The following is an 18,616-nucleotide window of genomic DNA, read 5'->3' on the forward strand; positions in this document are numbered from 1 at the left end:
GTGTGAATACACATAAACTTTTTCTTGACTCTCTGCGCTAATTATCACTATTAATTTGGCTACTTTAAGGTCTGTGCAGCCAGAAGTGGGGAACTTCAAAGTCTGTTGCTAATTAAGACTAGCTTTACATACAGTTCTATGGCAAAACATTTTTTAGAGACACACATCTGTGCTACAAACTATGCACTTTTCCATGTGTACCAAAACAATATTACATCAGCAACATTCCTGTTGTACAATTAGGGAGAAGTGCAAGGGGGAAAAAATGTGCTGCACCAGCTTGGATTGTGTGTTCACAATTCAGCCTGCTGCACAACCGGTTGCAGTTAAATCCGGTGATATTCAGGGAGGAAGATGAAATTAATTCTGAATGAATTCAGCTCCACTGCAATTCGCCACTTACCCACACATATAAAACACATCTCACCGTTTGCATTTTTTTAATTTGTGGATTAATAAGCCACTTTGCAGTTAGGGGTTGGCAAAAGGCGAACTTTTCCTGTGTACAGTGGCAATTAAAATGACGAGCGGGTGCAGCTTGTTGCATAATTCCCTCAGCTAACACAAAGGGACCAATTTTCTTCCCTGAAATAGAATTGTAGTTTACATTACAATAGTTGAGGGCATGTGGGCGGAATACAGAGTTTATATAGGAACATGCCAATTAATGCCAAGCAAAATTACAGAGGACAGAGGGAAAGTGCTCCCAGCCACTGGCCATTGCACAAAAATCAGACCACTTGTCTCTTTGTAATGATGACAAAACTATCGGTCCACATCCACATCGGTTCTTTTAGTGTTTTGTTAATGTCCACACACATGGAAATGCAATCTTACTTGAAGAAAACACTATCTCACAGACAGACGTAGGTGTAGGTGTCACAGATAAGAAATGGACAAATATCTTCTGATCAGATTACTTTTACCTCAGCTGAGTCAGTCACTCTTATGTACCCACAACTTGGGCCTCTATGCTGCACTTCCTCCACAACATTTTTATCAGCAGAGGAAATCAGGCTTAGTAGCTTTTAAATATTCAGTTCACCCAAAAACAGAAAGCTTGTGCTTCCAGTCATTAAGATGGTATCTGTCTTTCACTTCTGTTTCTAAACCCAATTTAATGAAGGCAAGAAGAAGCTGGTTAAACCATTTTTGCAACAACAGTACTTTGAAAATATGCAGACCTCATTGTCAACACTGTTTAGTTTAACAATATAGACTTTTATATGATACATGATATCACTGCTTTAGTTTCAATGACCTAAGGCTCCCGTGTAAAATAAAAGTCAAGGTTTAAGTTCCCATTCTCTGTGTTTATTTGTGCCTAAAGGGAACCTACAATGCCCATTTTCAGCTCCTCAATCTTGGACTTCACTACAGCAGCTTTACATGGTTCACAGCCTTTATATCTCTCATACTTGGTGCAGATCCAGTTCATCAAATGTCTAGAGGAAGCAATCTTATCTTTTCTATATTTGAGACCACCCTCCCTTGAACCATAAGGTTTAAGCAGCAGGTGGATGGGGATGCTGTGCTCACAGCAAGAGCTATGTGCCTGAGATGACCCTAATAAGGACATCCCCTCTCACTGGCATCATTTCAAGCCAAGAGTAGAAAAAAACTGTCAGAAACTGAGCTATTTATAGCAGCCTGAAGGTTGAGGTTCTGGCTCACGAGGATTTCTTGTACACATGCTGACTCCATTATTTGAAACTTTGGCCATACTCAATATTAGCATGTGCTTTTGTAGGATTATATATCACTGCTGCAGGTGACATCACATAAATACATACAAACACAACCCAGTTCCTATTTGCCGGTGTTGATGTAACACCAGTATTAATCTGTGGTTGTAAACATTGTACATGAAGATGTTGGTCCTGATTGAACCTAACACTTTTCTGCATGGTGATGGCTGAGAGATAAAAGCTGCTCCTTAGTCTGCTAGTTTTTGTCTTTATGGATCTGAAACGTCTGTCCGAAAGTAGACGTTCACGAAGGATTTTATTAATGTTCCTGAGACGAGAGCTGTGCAGCTCTTTAAGTGAGGTGAGAGGACAGCTGACTATCCACTGGGTGACCTGTATAATCCTGTCGAGCTTTTTCTTCTGTGCGACTGTGTAGCTGGAGAACTACACTCAAAAAAATAACTCTTTGAATGAACATAAAAAAATCATAGAAAGAATTTCCACGTAATTAAATTGCTTTATTTTAGCATTATGCAATTCTGTTATTCCAACTTAATGTACTTGAGTTGGAAAAACTTGATTAATTAATGATGAATCAACTATTTTACTACAGTTGTGTCCAACTTATTTTAATTGATTTGATCCAACCCATGCAAATTACGTTAGTGCAACAAAAAATGCTTATTCGTAATAGAAATCAATTTATTAATCCATTTATTTTAAGTTCATTTAAAGAGTTATTTTTTGGAGTGTTCAACAAAGTCTAGAGTCTGGTTAACATAAAATGTTAATGGATTTATAATAACTTGCACTCCATCCTCTTATCTTTACCAGGGTTGCAGTGAGGCTGGGACCTAACAGATGTGATTGCACAACACTGGTCACTATTCTTCATTTCCAGTTAATACTTGTACAGCTGCTGTTATTGTGTGTATATATATATTTATTTATTTATATTTCTTCATACATTCTTATATAGTTCTATACTGTGTATTGTGTATTGTGTATACTGTGTATTGTGTATTTTGTTGTACAGTTATTTTATTTTCAACTTTAATTTATATATTTTATCTTATTCTTTCCCAGTTAAATTTACCCTTCATTCTAATTTGTGTTGTACAGTTATTTCATTTTTAACCTTAATTTTTTATATTTTATTCCTTCATAGTTAAATTTACACTTTTTAATTTTTCATATTTATTTCCTATCTTATTCATAGCCTTTTCCCTTTTTTTTTCTCTTTAGGTCACGAGCAGTTGTCTAAGCATTTCACTGCATATCGTACTGTGTATGACTGTGTATGTGACAAATAAAAATTTGAATTTGATAGGGTGGGAGTCAGAATACTGGACAGGTCACCAGTCTATCACAGAGAGACAGACAACCATTTGCCCTCATGTTCACAGATATTTTAGAAACACCAATTAGCTTAACCCTAATTACTGCATGACTTTAACCAGAGTACCCAGAGAGAACCCACTGCACACTTGGCCAGATGGTAGATTTGAACCCAAGACATTCTTGCTGCGAGGCAACAGTGCTAACCACTGTGCCACCGAGCTGTCAATCTAGACTTCAAAAAAATAGGGAAACTATGATTACAAGGCTTTATAGAATTTTTAAAACCACAATAAATAGCTGAGGGATATACGTAGTGTATGTATGGTTGTCTGTCTCTTCTAACCCCAGTGATTTTCCTGTGGTTTGAACTCTTGTGTGATCTTGTGAATTTTGTGAATCCAGGCAACTAACCACTCTTACTAGATTGTATCATGTCATCTCAACAAGAATAAATTAAGTTGCTGGTTTTCATGCAGATCCTACATGATTTAATTACGTTCACCACAGAAACATGAAATTATTTTGTGCACATTACAAGTTTGAATTTTGTAAATTTAACAACCACCCAATTTCATTTTTTTGATATGCACAGAAACAGGAGGCCAAGAACATGTGAAAAAAACCACATCAGTTTAGTACTGTAATACTGGATTTGAATGAGGCCCAGCTGTAATGAAACTGTAATTCTGACAGTTTAGGTTATAATTTGTAGTTTCCCTTTGTTTTGTAATCCAAATATGCTTATCTAACCCAGGTGGGTTTTTAAAATCTGTAACCTCATTTCACTGTTGATGCTTCTTGTCCCGTGTGAGTATTTTTAGAGATGTCACCATGTTCCCAGATCTTAGTAATACCTCCGGTGAGTCCATTTTTTTCTCTCACCAGAAGAAATAATACTTGGAAATTTGAAAAATGATAAATAAGATGTAAGAAATGCATTTAAATGCAAACTTACAACAACTAGGTGGTATATATATATATATATATATATATATATATATATATATATATATATATATATATATATATATATATATATATATATATACACACACACACATATATATATATATATACACACACACACATATATATATATATACACACACACACACATATATATATATATATATATATATATATATATATATATATATATATATATATATATATATATGTGTGTGTGTATATATATATATATATATATGTGTGTATATATATATATATATATATATATATATATATATATACACACACACACATATATATATATATATATATATATATATGTGTGTGTGTGTATATATATATATATATATATATATATAAAAAAAACACCCAGCACGCCCCTGCGGGCGGTTTATCCTTCAAGCTCGGGTCCTCTACCAGAGGCCTGGGAGCTTGAGGGTCCTGCGCAGTATCTTAGCTGTTCCCAGGACTGCGCTCTTCTGGACAGAGATCTCCGATGTTGTTCCCGGGATCTGCTGGAGCCACTCGCCTAGCTTGGGAGTCACCGCACCTAGTGCTCCGATTACCACGGGGACCACCGTAACCTTCACCCTCCACATCCTCTCGAGCTCTTCTCTGAGCCCTTGGTATTTCTCCAGCTTCTCGTGTTCCTTCTTCCTGATATTGCTGTCATTCGGAACCGCTACATCGATCACCACGGCCGTCTTCTTCTGTTTGTCTACCACCACTATGTCCGGTTGGTTAGCCACCACCATTTTGTCCGTCTGTATCTGGAAGTCCCACAGGATCTTAGCTCGGTCATTCTCCACCACCCTTGGGGGCATCTCCCATTTTGACCTCGGGACTTCCAGGTTATACTCGGCACAGATGTTCCTGTACACTATGCCGGCCACTTGGTTATGGCGTTCCATGTATGCCTTGCCTGCTAGCATCTTGCACCCTGCTGTTATGTGCTGGATTGTCTCTGGGGCATCTTTACACAGCCTGCACCTGGGGTCTTGCCTGGTGTGATAGACCCCAGCCTCTATGGATCTTGTGCTCAGAGCTTGTTCTTGTGCTGCCATGATTAGTGCCTCTGTGCTGTCTTTCAGTCCAGCTTTGTCCAGCCACCGGTAGGATTTCTGGATATCAGCCACCTCCTCTATCTGCCGGTGGTACATACCGTGCAGGGGCCTGTCCTTCCATGATGGTTCCTCGTCTCCCTCCTCATTCTTGGGTTTCTGCTGCCTGAGGTATTCACTGAGCACTCGGTCAGTTGGGGCCATCTTCCTAATGTATTCTTGGATGTTCGTTGTCTCATCCTCAGCTGGATAGCGTAGTGGTTAGACTACACGCCTTTGGAACAGAGGATCGCAAGTTCGATTCCTGCCTGGGGCGTCTGTATCCAGTAAGGGTCCTAAGGCTAGACCCCCTATGCTAAGCAAGCCTACCGCAGACATGAGCGAGACAGATAAATATGAAGGCATGCCGGCTCGGACGTCGCCCGGATCAACAAGGTCCGCGTCAGGTGTTGAGGAACCAGGGCACCCTGATGAAAAGTGGGCTCCTGGAACAAGAAGGCATCGGTGGGCAAGAGACAAAAACAGGGCGTTGTTGGAATGCTACTATGCAAGTAACCCCGGCGGAAGGGGCTACATGAATAGGATGAGGGACCTATATATATATATATATATATAAAATGAGAAGAGAGGTTTTATAGTTAGACAGAGAGGAAAGCTCCCAGGACTTACTTTTTCAGCTCATCCATCTCATTACGCTCTATCCCTGGGGAATGTAACCCCATCTTTGGAGTAATCAGCATTTAGATTAAAAATGTAAACACACTCTATAGATCATCTTATTTGTAGAACACATGTCAGGTGAGAGCTCAGCATTGTGCCAATTAAGCCCCTGAGTCTATTTTGCATTAGGGCAAACTAATGAATCAGTAATGATCTACGGGACACGGTGGACTGCTTTTTCCTACCTCCTTGTTCCTGAGAAGTCAGGGCATTCTGCAGCTTAAAGAAGGCTTATCAGCAAAATAACTCTAATAAACAACTTAAAATTTCCATTACTATACCACTAATTTTATCCAGATAACTGAAGAAAACCTGGAGTTCAAGATTTGGTCCTGGTAAAGCTTCTACTTGAAATGGCTCCCTCTCTGAACCCAGTAAGACGTGGTGGTGTTGTCACATTAACTGTAAACAGGTGTTCAGTTCAGAATCATTTAAGATAATGAAATCAAGAAATTTCATCAATTATATTTTAACAAGGCACACCTGATATCTACTTTGAGGAATCCGAAGTATTAAATATATTTAGTTAAACCTTTTTTTAAGTAGTGTATTGGGAATAATAGTTTTAATGGAGAACTTGTCATACTCTACTGCGAGTGGATCATTCTATATTGATCCCTACCTATTTCTCACCTGTGGCTCCTAGAAGTTGTTTGCATGTGGCAACGGCATGATAGTCAACAGGTCATCATACTATGTGATGTAGTAGACAGCTCTGGTTAACTGGGCAGAAGAAATTAACATTCACTGGCCAGGAAGGCAGTACAGCAGTACACAGTGCAGTGCACTCACCAGCTGGGAGAACAAAAGACAACCTGGACATCCACAGCAGCCAATCAAGTCCCTAGTTGAAATGTGTCACAGTGTCACTGGGCTCTGGCTTGGTAGATAGAGAGTTGCTCACAAAAGCTAAACACTGAGTTTCGCAGGGTATTTTGAGAACACTGTAACCTGTGTCTTGTAATTAAAACAGACCTTTAAAAAGGTGGGAATGGTTAAAAGAGAAAGAGGATGCAGGAAGCTAGATTCAGTCAAAGAGCATTCAGTCACAGTAAAATTAATTTTATTTGTCAGCCTACTTGTCTTGGCTGGACACTCACTGTAATCATGTCCTCAATCTCAGAGGTTGTGAGAGGACGCCAGGAAGAAGGTAATTGCACATTTGCACCATTAGCCACCACCATTTGAAAGTGAAGTACAGTTTATAATCAAAATATGTGCCTTACCAACAAAGCTTGAACAAAGGTAAATTCAGTTTTATTTATACAGTGCCAAATCACAACAACAGTGCTGGAAAATAAAGGAACAAAGTAATGACAAAATTACAGATTTTATAGCCCATCAAATACTTTTACCAACCCTAGACTTAGAAATATGTGCACCAAAGAAATATATGAACCAAGCTCATTAACTGACATAAAAGCAGCTGTTTGGGGTAACAACGCTGTCTGAGAAGCAGCCACTCTAAAAAGGTCAGGCTGGTCTTTTAGCTTCAACTGAAAATCTGAATGAGGATAGGAATTCAAAGTGGACACCCTGAATCATTAAAATCTTTCACAAGCTGAAATTTGGCAGCAGACAGGTGTTTTCATGTGCTGTCCAGCTTTTCCGTAGAAGTCCAAAAAGCGGTGGCCAAACAAAAACTAAATGCAACAGAAACTCGCTGATAGTCCAGAGAATCCTGGTCAGAAGTGATTTGGGCATTAGGCCTGAAGCCAACAAGCCATTTCTCCAGTATGGGAACAAAGCCGGGTGTGTTCAAAAACACAAGGCCTGGGTGTAGAAAAGTGACAGCGGGTGCTTTGACCAAAAGCACTTTCTTTTTTTCTTTTCTTTTCTTTTTTAAATTTTTCCTGAGCTGGAAAGTGCTTCAAGTATTTGTAAGCAACAGGAGGATGAAGGTAGAAGTTCTTTACACGTCTGGGATTTATGGAGGTGATGAACTGGTCTGCACTGGTTTTCTCCTGAGAGTTTATGTTTACACCAAACACTGATTTTATTCTTTTTTGTTTGCAACATTTAGTGTTATGGTAATTGATAAACACTGTTGATGGGATTAATTTCTTTTCAGTTCATTTTCACAGCTAAATAAGCAAATCTTGTCCTCAAACTAGATCATTAACAATGATCATTAACAAACGATCAAGCAGTACAGCAATATATGAACCAGACTCATTAACTGAAATAGAAGAAAATGCTTCTTGAAAGCTAAAACTATGATTTTGCTGCACAGATAAAATATTAAAAGTGGAATACACTGAAGTGAAATGCTTTGAGTTAAATACATTAACTTCAGTGACTTTAGACTTTTTTAACATTAGCTTTGCATTTTGCAATGAACAAGTTCTTTAGAGTTAGATTGGATTGTTTTCTGCCACTGAAATTGATTTGATACTGTCTGCTCTGAAATTATTTGCTTTCTATGTTGAACATCGTTTGTTATTCAGAAACTACAAAATTGAAGCGCACAGCTACACCTTCATCATCCTCTTCATGAAAAGAATGGCCTTTCAGAGCACATTCTTAAACAGACTAATGCATTGTTGGTTCTGTTGTTTTCATGACAGTTGTTGACCATCACCAGTCCTATCATTTAAGGAATATTGTTATAGATGTACTCTTATAATTTGCAAACATCATCCTTTATTCTCTCATTCTTGATTAATACATCTAACTGAATTTAAATTCCTCTCCCACTCCTGAGTGGGAACCTCCAGGCTCCTCAAGTTGGAGACTCCACTGTGACGCTCATCTCTGTTTTCCTGTTGTCCACCAGTCTGCTCCAAATGAGGTTCCCCTGGAGCCTCTCCCTCTGTAGTTTATTCCCTTGATCCTGGATATACGGGTAGTGGACCGTGCATGCCGCCAGTGACGTCGCTCTGTTTTCTAACAGGAGAACCCCACTCCCTGAGCAAGCTTCGCTGTCAGAGCCTGTACCTAGAGCAGTTATAAAACAAAGGGAGGGGAAGGACAGATGGTGAGAGGACTTCTATAAACAAACACCACATGAGAAAAGCAGGACTGCCCAAAAATCCTGGGATTCAACCAAAATCTGCTTGATGGCATTTAAGCTATACTGTGATTTCAGTCGAGAATGACAATTTTATTTTTATTCATGTTATTAAATCTATTTCTAAATCGTATGCTCTGAGAAAAATGTCAATGTGAAAGCAAATGCTATTAGAGTTTATGCAATATGATAAAAGAAAACATGTGCTTTAGAAATACCTTTTTTAAATGATATCCATACAAAGTGCCATTGACAGAAACAAGATTAACATCCTGTCTTTGATATTACCACATATTACATAGCCGTGGATTCCATTTTCTCACAGCTGTATCGTCTGCACGCGCTCAGTACATTTTCTTAACGTCAGGACATCTGATGTTGTTGATTTTACTGTTGTGTCTTACGTGTTTAAAAAAATGTAAACACACTTCAGCTTGGTGAGACAAACTTATATTAATATATTATTATTAGTGATTAATCTAGTAATAACATTATCCCCTTTTGCATTTTTACTTGACAGATCAGCTGTAGTATATTTTGCTTGTCACACATTTCCCTGCTTGGGGGGAGAGATAACAGCAACGACACATTTTGCTGTGACTGGAAGTTGAAGCTCAGTTAATTAGAAACTCCAGCAAGCTAAAGGTCTTCTGTTCTTTAATTGGATGGGATCATATGCGCAGCTCAAGCACTCAACTCCTCAGTGTTTTCACTTTGTTCCTTGCAGGTTAATAGGATCAATTTTATACCTATGTGTGCCAGTCTGTTGACCTTTTGTCTTTGTGTGGAAATCAATATGCGCTAACTCGAAGCCAGCCTGTCATTAACAACAGACATGATGATCACGGCACACACACGTTGGACAGAAGCAGGATGGAGGTTGTCACGTCATATGTTCTATATAAAGGAGATGAGATTTGTGCATTAAACAGAACAACAAGCTGTTAGTCTGCACTTGTAGATGCTTTTTGCACATTTAAAATGTGTAAAAAGCATGAAGGCAAGAATATAAAGTTGCAAGTTCTTTTATGATTAAAAGATAGAAAAAAACACCAAATATCTAGAGGGTTTAATGCAGAAACTCTATTGCAGCATCCTGAAATCCCAAAGAAAGATAAAACAAGATTTTTTCATTGCTCATTCAACTTCAAGAGGTAAAAAAAAAACAGAAAACAAACTAAATATCACACTTCTGAGCTCAAGTTAAAAAGACTTCCAACATGCAAGTCAAGAGAAAAGCATGAAATGGGGTTAGATTTCAACATTTGAAAGACTCTGAATAATTATCACTTTTGCAATGGTATGATTCTTAAGAAAAGCCTGACTCTACAAGCATATGAAGAAATCTCCACATTGATATGAGCTAAGCTTGTTGTTGAGTGTGCTGTGCTATACTTATTCAAGACATGAAAGACAAAGGACTTGTTCTGCTGTGCAACATGCTAACTAAATAAGTTATTGGAAAAGAACAAGAATAGGAACCAGAAGGATTTAAATTAATTGCAATATAAGCTGCTTAGCTGATTGTATGATAAAGGATTTATTCCTGATGCTGCATACAATCAGCTATGATGAATTTCAAAAGATTTTAGAGTAAGAGGAGTTGTATATACGCGATGTAAATCCGGAAAAAACTCAGAATGCAATATAGAATGAACTCCTATTTATCTTTATTTTTTAAAAATGCATTTTAAATTCAAATTTAAAAAATCTAAATGTGGCCAGAAGCATAAGCTGATTAATTTACATCAAACTCATGTGCCTGTGATTGATGGAGGAAAGAGAGAAATTAAATAAAACATTACAAATATGCACCATGAGATCTTTTTTTTTTTTTTTTTTTTTAAATGACATCAGAAACAGCAGTATGCGACATTACGTGATGGCAGAGCTTCAGTTCATCCTTTGTCATTTTTTTTTTTTTTTTTTTTTTTTAATAAATAGGACAGGGGGAATGAATGAGAGAAAGAGGGGGAGAGAAAGAAAGAAAACCAAAGGGGAGAAGAGACGGTGAGAAGGGGGGGGAAGAGAGAGAAAAAAAAAAAGAACTCCTGGGTCACCTGTATGGAGAAAAAAAAACAAACAAACAAAAAAAACAAACAGAGGAGACAGCAAACAACAAAGAGCAACATAATAATAGAGAAAACAAAGCACCATCACAATAAACTAGCTAGTCATAGATATCAATATTTACTAAATAATAAACGATATTGTGCAGCACGCAAGATAGACAGCGCACAGTGTGCTTTGAGGCAGCAGCCAAGAAAGCTTTAGTCCACGTCTGTGAATACCCATGTGTGCATACCTGTGTGGATCAGCATGCTTGCATTCCAAAGGTTTCTCCATGTAATGATCTGCTAGGGAGTGTGGGGGGGCCACAGCCCCGTCCTCCAGGGTGTGAAGTGGGTATGGAGGAGATCAAAACTCCAGACATCCAGAGGCCCCCAGAACACAAGAAACCATGGAAGACCAACACCATGAGATCTGACGAAGGAGTAGGATTGGTTTTCAAGTGCTGGTTGGTCCCCTGAAGCAAGTCACAAAGTCTAATCACTCTGTGGGAAAGAGAAATCCTATATGGATTAGCGGATACACATTGAGCATGATGACTTCATTTTTTTAAGTGAAATTTGCATTTTAGTGGGTGGTTAGTGATGACTTCAGGCATCAGTATCCACGTATATGATTATGATCTAACTGACAGCTGACCATTGTGAGAATGAGGTCAAGAAAAATGTGGAAAACTTTAAGTAAAGTTATAAACTTCAAACAGAATCACACCAGTGCAGATCAGCATATTTTGTAAAGAGCGAAAACCAAAGCTGTAGACTTCAGACTTTTCAGCCTGAAGTCGGAGGCCTTACTCCATTCGATTAGTGTTGTACAAACACATCTTTTGAATTCACAGCTCTCAGTCAGATGAAGCAGAATCTTTATCTTTCTGTCTTAAGGGTGATGCTGTACCTACACTGCTGTGAAAAACAATTTACCCCCTTCCTGATTTCTTTTTTCCCCCTTTTTTGCATATTTTTCACATTTCAGAAAATCAAAGAAATTTTATTATTTTAAAAAATTCAAATTTTAATGATGATTAATTCCCCCTTAAATCTAATAATTAGTTGTGCCACCTTTGGCCGCAGGAACTGCAATTAAGGAATTGAAATGCCTGGCAATGAGTCTTCCACATCACTGTGGAGGAATTTTTGGTACCTCTTCTCTGCAGAATTGTTTTACGTCCACAAGGATGGAGGGCTTTTGAGCATGAACTGTCATGGGGCTCATTTGCAAGACACTGAGAAAAGTTAACAAAGTTTTATTTACTGGTTGCCTTAGCACAGAGAAAACCCATCTGTGAAGCAATGGTTTCAGAGAGTGGTCGGAGGAGTTGCAGGTAAGTCCATGGGCGCACACACACACTGCCAAAATGACTCAAGGGGTCCCAAAATACTAGAGAGTTCTGTACAGAATCAGAGGACAGCACTGGGAACAAACTGAAGGAAAGCATGAACAGGACAGGAGTCAGAACAATCTGGCGACAACTGAGAGTTTTCTCTCGCTTTAACTAGTCAGCAGAGATGGGCAGAGATGCAGAGATTGGCAGTAACACGTTACAAGTAACTGACCGCTGCGGCACACCTGCACCAGGGCAAACCTCCACCTGCCCCACTCCTGCTATACAGGTGAAACTAGAGAAACAGGACCGCTGAGTCTTTGATTTTATTTTTTTTCTGCTGTGTTTCACTTGCATTTATTTGAAAGAGTGAGTGTAAAAACAAAAAAATATTTTATTTTATGTGCTGGAATGTGCAGAAAATAGGTTTAAATGTTAAACAAATTTCTTAGAGTAAGAGAATGTTGCACATAATTTAATTTTTGCTTGATGCATAAAGTTAAAAGATTAAAACTAATAAAACAAATTTTAAAAATGGACTTTTTCCATTTGATTACATTTTATATGATGGATTATGCAGAAAAAGTAGAATTGGGCTGAAAGATCTATCACTTTATTACCTATTCAGGTTGTAAATTATGTTTTTAAAAAGTAACTAAGAAACTAAGTAACTAATTACTTTTGAAAATAAGTAATCAGTAAAGTAACGGGATTACTTTTGAGGGGGAAGTAATCAGTAATTAGTTACTGATTACTTTTTTCAAGTAACTTGACCAACACTGCTAGTCAGCTTGACAATCACACGAGAAGCAGGTGAGTTAATCAGCCAATCTTCAGCAGGTGAGGGTTTGACAGGAGAGACGGGAAGCCCGGAGGAGGAAACCCTCATCTCTCAAAGGTAAATAATGCACGCCCTGAAGAACACAAGAAATACATAGACACAGAGAAAGAATTGTCATGGTCCTGGGTCGTGCGACCCAGTGTTTTGTGTTTTAGCCTATTTTGATGTTTATTCTTTGTTTAGGGTCACTAAGGCAGTCCAGCCATTTGTACATACTACCCGTGTATTAAGTCTCCCTTGCCCTTCGTGTGGTTATGTCATCTCCCCTGTACTACGTCTCCCCAGTTCATGTGTCTTGTCTAATCTCCATGTTTCCTGTTTTACTTTGAAAGTCTGTATTCACGGTCAGTGTATTCAGTTTCACTCCTTCTGTCCTGTCGTTAAGTTCATGTGTGTCAGCTGTGTTCCCATGTGTGGCCACTTCCCCTGATCATCCCTCATGTGTATTTAGTCTCTGTGTTTCATACAGTCTGTCTCGCGTCGTCTGTGTTATCTCCCCTACCCCTTGTCATAGTATCCCAGCCATAGTTTGTATTTTGCAGTCTAAATCTCATTAGAGTCATAGTTTCCCAGTCTATGTTCAGGTTTTCCCTCAGTTACTTTGTTGTTCTTTTCCATGAGTTTTTCAGCCATAATAAAAGGCTCGTTTTGGTTGGAATCCACTCCTGCATCCTCGTTTGTGTTCGCACCTGGGTCCACCACACACCTTTCCGCACGGTCTGCCTCCGCAGACCTTGACAAGAACGAACCAGACAGAGAGAAAGAAAGAAAGAAAGAGTGTTTGAGAGAAGGCAGGCCAGTGCAGGAGGAAATGGGTACCATGACATGAACAGCCTGTTTAAGGTGTCAGTGAGATTTCAGACTGGACTTTGACTTGCCCACTTCAGAATCATCATTTTGTTTTAGCTTTTGCAGAGACATTCAGAGGTGGACTCACTGGTGTGTTTTATGGAGTTTATGGAGAGAGATTCTCCTTCACGAGAGGTAGAGAGCAGAACTCATGAATTACAGCAAAGAAGCCCCAGACCATCACACTACCAATAAAACTTTTGAATGTATGATGTTCGTTTTATGAATCTGCCATTAGTTTTATGCCAGCTGTAATGGGACAAAGGCCTTTCAAAAGTTCAGCGTTTGTCTCATCAGTCTGCAGAATATTTTCCCAACAGTCTTAGGGATCTTCAAGATGTTTTTCCTGTAAATGTAAGACGAGCCTTGGTGTTTGTGGTGTGAATGAGACACGGAGGGTCCAGGGATCATAGTTTTGAGCTATTTTATTACACGCGGCTGCAGCTCTCAAGCTGATGCCATGCAGGTGCGTCCGCACGGCACCGCAGACCACGCCCGCCACCGCCACCACGCCCGCCTCCTTATGGTTTATGGCTGAGAGCTCTCCATTTTTTCCCAGTCTTTTTCTTATTGTCTCTCATGAACACTGACCTTGAGGATAAGGGAGGCCTACAGTTCTTTAGATGATGTTCTGGGTTCTTTTGTCAGTGTGTTGTTGAAGCGATCTTGAAATAATTTTGGTAGGGAAGGTTCACCTCTGTTCCAAGTTTTCTCTATTTGTGGATGCTGGCTCTCACTGGAGTCCCAGAGCCTTAGAAATTGCTTTGTAATCCATTTTATACTAACAGATGTCAATAACTTTGTTTTAGCCTATTCATCTATCTATCTTTTAGCCTATTTCACTTTGTCAAACAGGCTCTAAACAGGTATGGCAATAATCATGCCTGGGAGTGGTTGATGAAATTGAATGCAGCCAGGTATGTCTGGAAAGTTTTTTTTCCCTTTAATAAATAAAATTACCATGTAAAACCTGTATTTTCTATTTAATTGGGTTATCCTTATCTAATACTAAATTTTGTTCAATGATCTGCATCACGAGTGTGACAAATATCCAACAAACTTGGGAAAGGAGCGCATTTATTTTTTAAAGAACTGTAATCTAATTACACACGCAGGGTGTGGAGATAACACTTGGGGACTTCCTGAACTGCGACTGGTTGCTTGTCTTTTCCCCTACAAGTTTCTCACAGTGGTAGATACAATGTCAAAATTTCAGCAATGTGCGTTGGTCTCAGTGATGAAAGTATTTATGCACTGTATATTAAATAATAATATTGATGGTGATAATACTACCACATAGCATACATAGCAGTCAAAAGAGTGATACAATGATTTTTTGAGACTGCTGTCCCACATAGTGAGGAGCCATGTGTGCTGAAGCTGGGGGCTGATCAGGTCACAGACAGAACTGGTATGAGGGTGTGGGAGATAGTGGGTGGTTGAGTTGGGAATTAATGGACCGAAGAAGCTCCCGCTGTGGCCCGAATGCTCCACTGACCTGGCTGAGTTGGTCTCAGTATGACAGGAGCATGGCTATCTGTCACATTATCATTCTAAGGTCTTGGACCTGAATGTCACTGCCACTCCGCACTGCGTCCATGACACATAAAGACCACAGGATTTGTCAACACCAGTCAGTATTTCTCTGCTTTATAAAGTAAAAATGCAGCAATCCAAAAGGGGGGAAATTCTATTCTGTTGTGTAGCTGAAAAGTCTGAGCTTGTGATTAAAAAAGCAAGACACAACTGATGCTGTGTTAAAAAGACATAACTATATCACAGACAGAAGTAATAAACTATCATTTATTGTTGTAATATTAGTTTTAAATATTGTGATACACGTCACTTTGTTTAAATTGCATTACTGACAACCCACTCAATTGCCATTGGTAAGGTAAAAATTCCTGAGTAATTGCAAAAAATTAGTATAGTCTGCAAAATTAATTCATAAAAAATATGGGGAAAAAATATGTATATGTATATGTATATGTATGTCCCAATGGTTCTTGTAAACACAAATGAGAAGCTCAAGACTATGAGAGTCAGAACAGCAGAAACGTCAGAATCAAGAATCGAAATAACAGTTGCTTTTGTGAAAGAAATTCGGATATAGAAGCCAAATTATCACACAGTACTGTTTGGTAATTTTCAGAAGATTCTATTTCATAAAATAATTGCTAATTAAATTTCCGTATACTAGCCAAATAGTCACAACATGTTATTTGCAAGTTTTGAAATGTAATGCTATAATTGAGTGTGTATTTGGTTGTGGTTTACATGGTTATTTTTACTTTTATCCAAAGTCATGTTTGGACTCCTCATTAAGTCTGACTGCTGTGCCCTCTGCCACAAGACGTTAGCAAATAGGTGGTATGGAACTGCTTAAAAGACTTCTTTACACATCCCACATTAACTCATGATTAAACCTGCTTCATCGTCATCTTTACAAGGTTTTATGTCTCCTTGGAACAAATCACTGCCAGGTGAAATTGTGTTTAAGAGCATGTGCATCTTTTGTAGATGTCCATAAGGTGTCTGTAATAGCTGCGGACAGCTCCTCGGTGAGTGACAGCACACTTCCAGCAGAAGCTGTTGTGTCTGGACTTTTCATTAACACCTAAGAAGGTGTCAATCACAGTTTGCTTCTGCTTGGGATGCTCATAAACAAACCAGCAGTAGTAACAAGGTCCAATTCCCCTAAGCCCCACCCAAGCACCAACACAGGTGCCTTAGCATCCAGTTTTCTCATAACCACCAGAACCATGCTGACAGAGAAATCTTGTGGTTTTTCCTCCTGAAATCAACATCAGTCACAATGCCTCTGCATGTCTTGATGGGTATAAAAATGAATAATATTGCACTTATGTTAACAGTTAAAGACATCACCTCACATCATTATTTTCCTATTCTGAGAGTTTCTTTTAAAGAATGCAACTTTACTATTTTGCTTATTTTGCACTGAGACTAGATTGAAACTGGTGATCATAGAGGAAAATTTAGCAGCTAAGGAGTCAGATATTTCCTTTAGGAGTTAGAGACAGAAAACCAGACTGAATACTCCACAAATTAGGACATTGCTGTGCCCATAGTAGTGCAGCGCCACCAAATATGATAATAGCAGGTTAAACTGCAGCTCACGTTATAGGAAAGAGCTAAGCTGCACTGAGGGTTGCTGAGGTTATTTGTCTTGAGACACTGTCTAACTGAAACTGAGGCAGTACAGTAAGTAAAGAAGTAATGAAACTGTGGGGGGAAAGAGCCACTTGGTCTAACTTCATTTTCTTTGATGTGATGCTGTGTTATTTACATTAGGTATGAAAATAAAGATTGTGCTCTAAACGTGTCACAGAAACCTGTAAAATAAAACAGTGGATATATTTTACTATTATCTATGGAGAAGCTAACTACTGACCAAGCATCAAAGTGATTTTTTTGTAGGTCTGTTCATGTTTTCAATCAGAGCTTTAATGACAGTAAAAAGAATAATAAACCAGCATACCTGAGGTTTGATCTTGATCCATTATTGATTATTGCTTTGATGGGTTTTTATTTGTTTGTTTGTGTTGTTTTTGTTCATGTTTTTTGTTTTTGGTGGTCCTGAGTAACAATTCTTTGTAAGCTGAAAAAATGTAAATCATGTGTTCACCTGTACTGTCTGTGCTCTCTTTTGTGCTACCAAACTTTAGTAACGTAAAAATTGTGCAGGTGAGTAAAAGGGACCATAAGCCGGAATCCAGTAAGCCACTCGATCTTCCCCTGTGGGGCACTTTTGCACAAAAAATAAATAAATATGAACTACATTATCACATATGTCTACAGTATGTGCTACAGTACAAAACAAAAAAGCAAGTGCATGTAATGTTCACCATAGTGGGATACAAGCAAAATTAGTGAAAAGTTTTATATGTAGATATATGTTAGAACATCACTGCTGCACATTTGCACTACAATGAACCTTTTTTCCTCTCACTTCTTTACAACCCTGCAAAACATTTTCGAAAACTAAAGATTAAGAATCCATTTTTCACACTGCTCTGTTAAAACTGATGTCCTTCCTCAGTTACTTGCCTCACTCCTCTACATGTGGGAAGTCTCACATGACAGAGACCACACCAGTTTTCAGGGCTCATTAACCTTTCATACCAAATGTTTTGTCATTCCACTCATGCACAGCTATGCATTCACACATTCACCCTTTTGGCATATGCTAACTGTCGAGTAATAATAGAAGCATTCCAGAGCAACAGTGCACTATCTTAGTGTCACTGATTATTTAAATCTGAAATAATGAAGATAATAAACATAATATTTGTGGATATTTAATTTTCATTATCAGCCAGAGCCGAGTCTGTCCATTATCTTTCGTTTGTAGCACCATGATTTTGTCCATTTGTGGAGGTATTTGCCCTCAGACAGCATACAGAGAGGGTTTTTGAAAAGTACACATAGTTGCTGTAGTGGGCACTTTTCATGGTTTTTAACACTCAATTTCACTTCAGTTCTTTGTATACTATAACTTAACTCTTCTCTGTGGCTGGCTGATGGGCCAACCTAAACATAAACAAGAGTAGCCCACATAATGGTTGTGCCACATATTTTTGACAAAATAGACTATCTGCAGGTCGACCAAGCAGTTCGTAGCTGCTCGTGAACTCCCAGTGGACTGCCAACACACTGCCACCACTAAACCGTCATTTCCAAATAACTCAAATCTTAGATCTACGAGGAGCAAAGCGGCCTCTAGCC

The sequence above is a fragment of the Astatotilapia calliptera genome, chromosome 5, assembly GCF_964374335.1.
Source record: "Astatotilapia calliptera chromosome 5, fAstCal68.1, whole genome shotgun sequence".
Lineage (NCBI taxonomy): Eukaryota > Metazoa > Chordata > Actinopteri > Cichliformes > Cichlidae > Astatotilapia > Astatotilapia calliptera.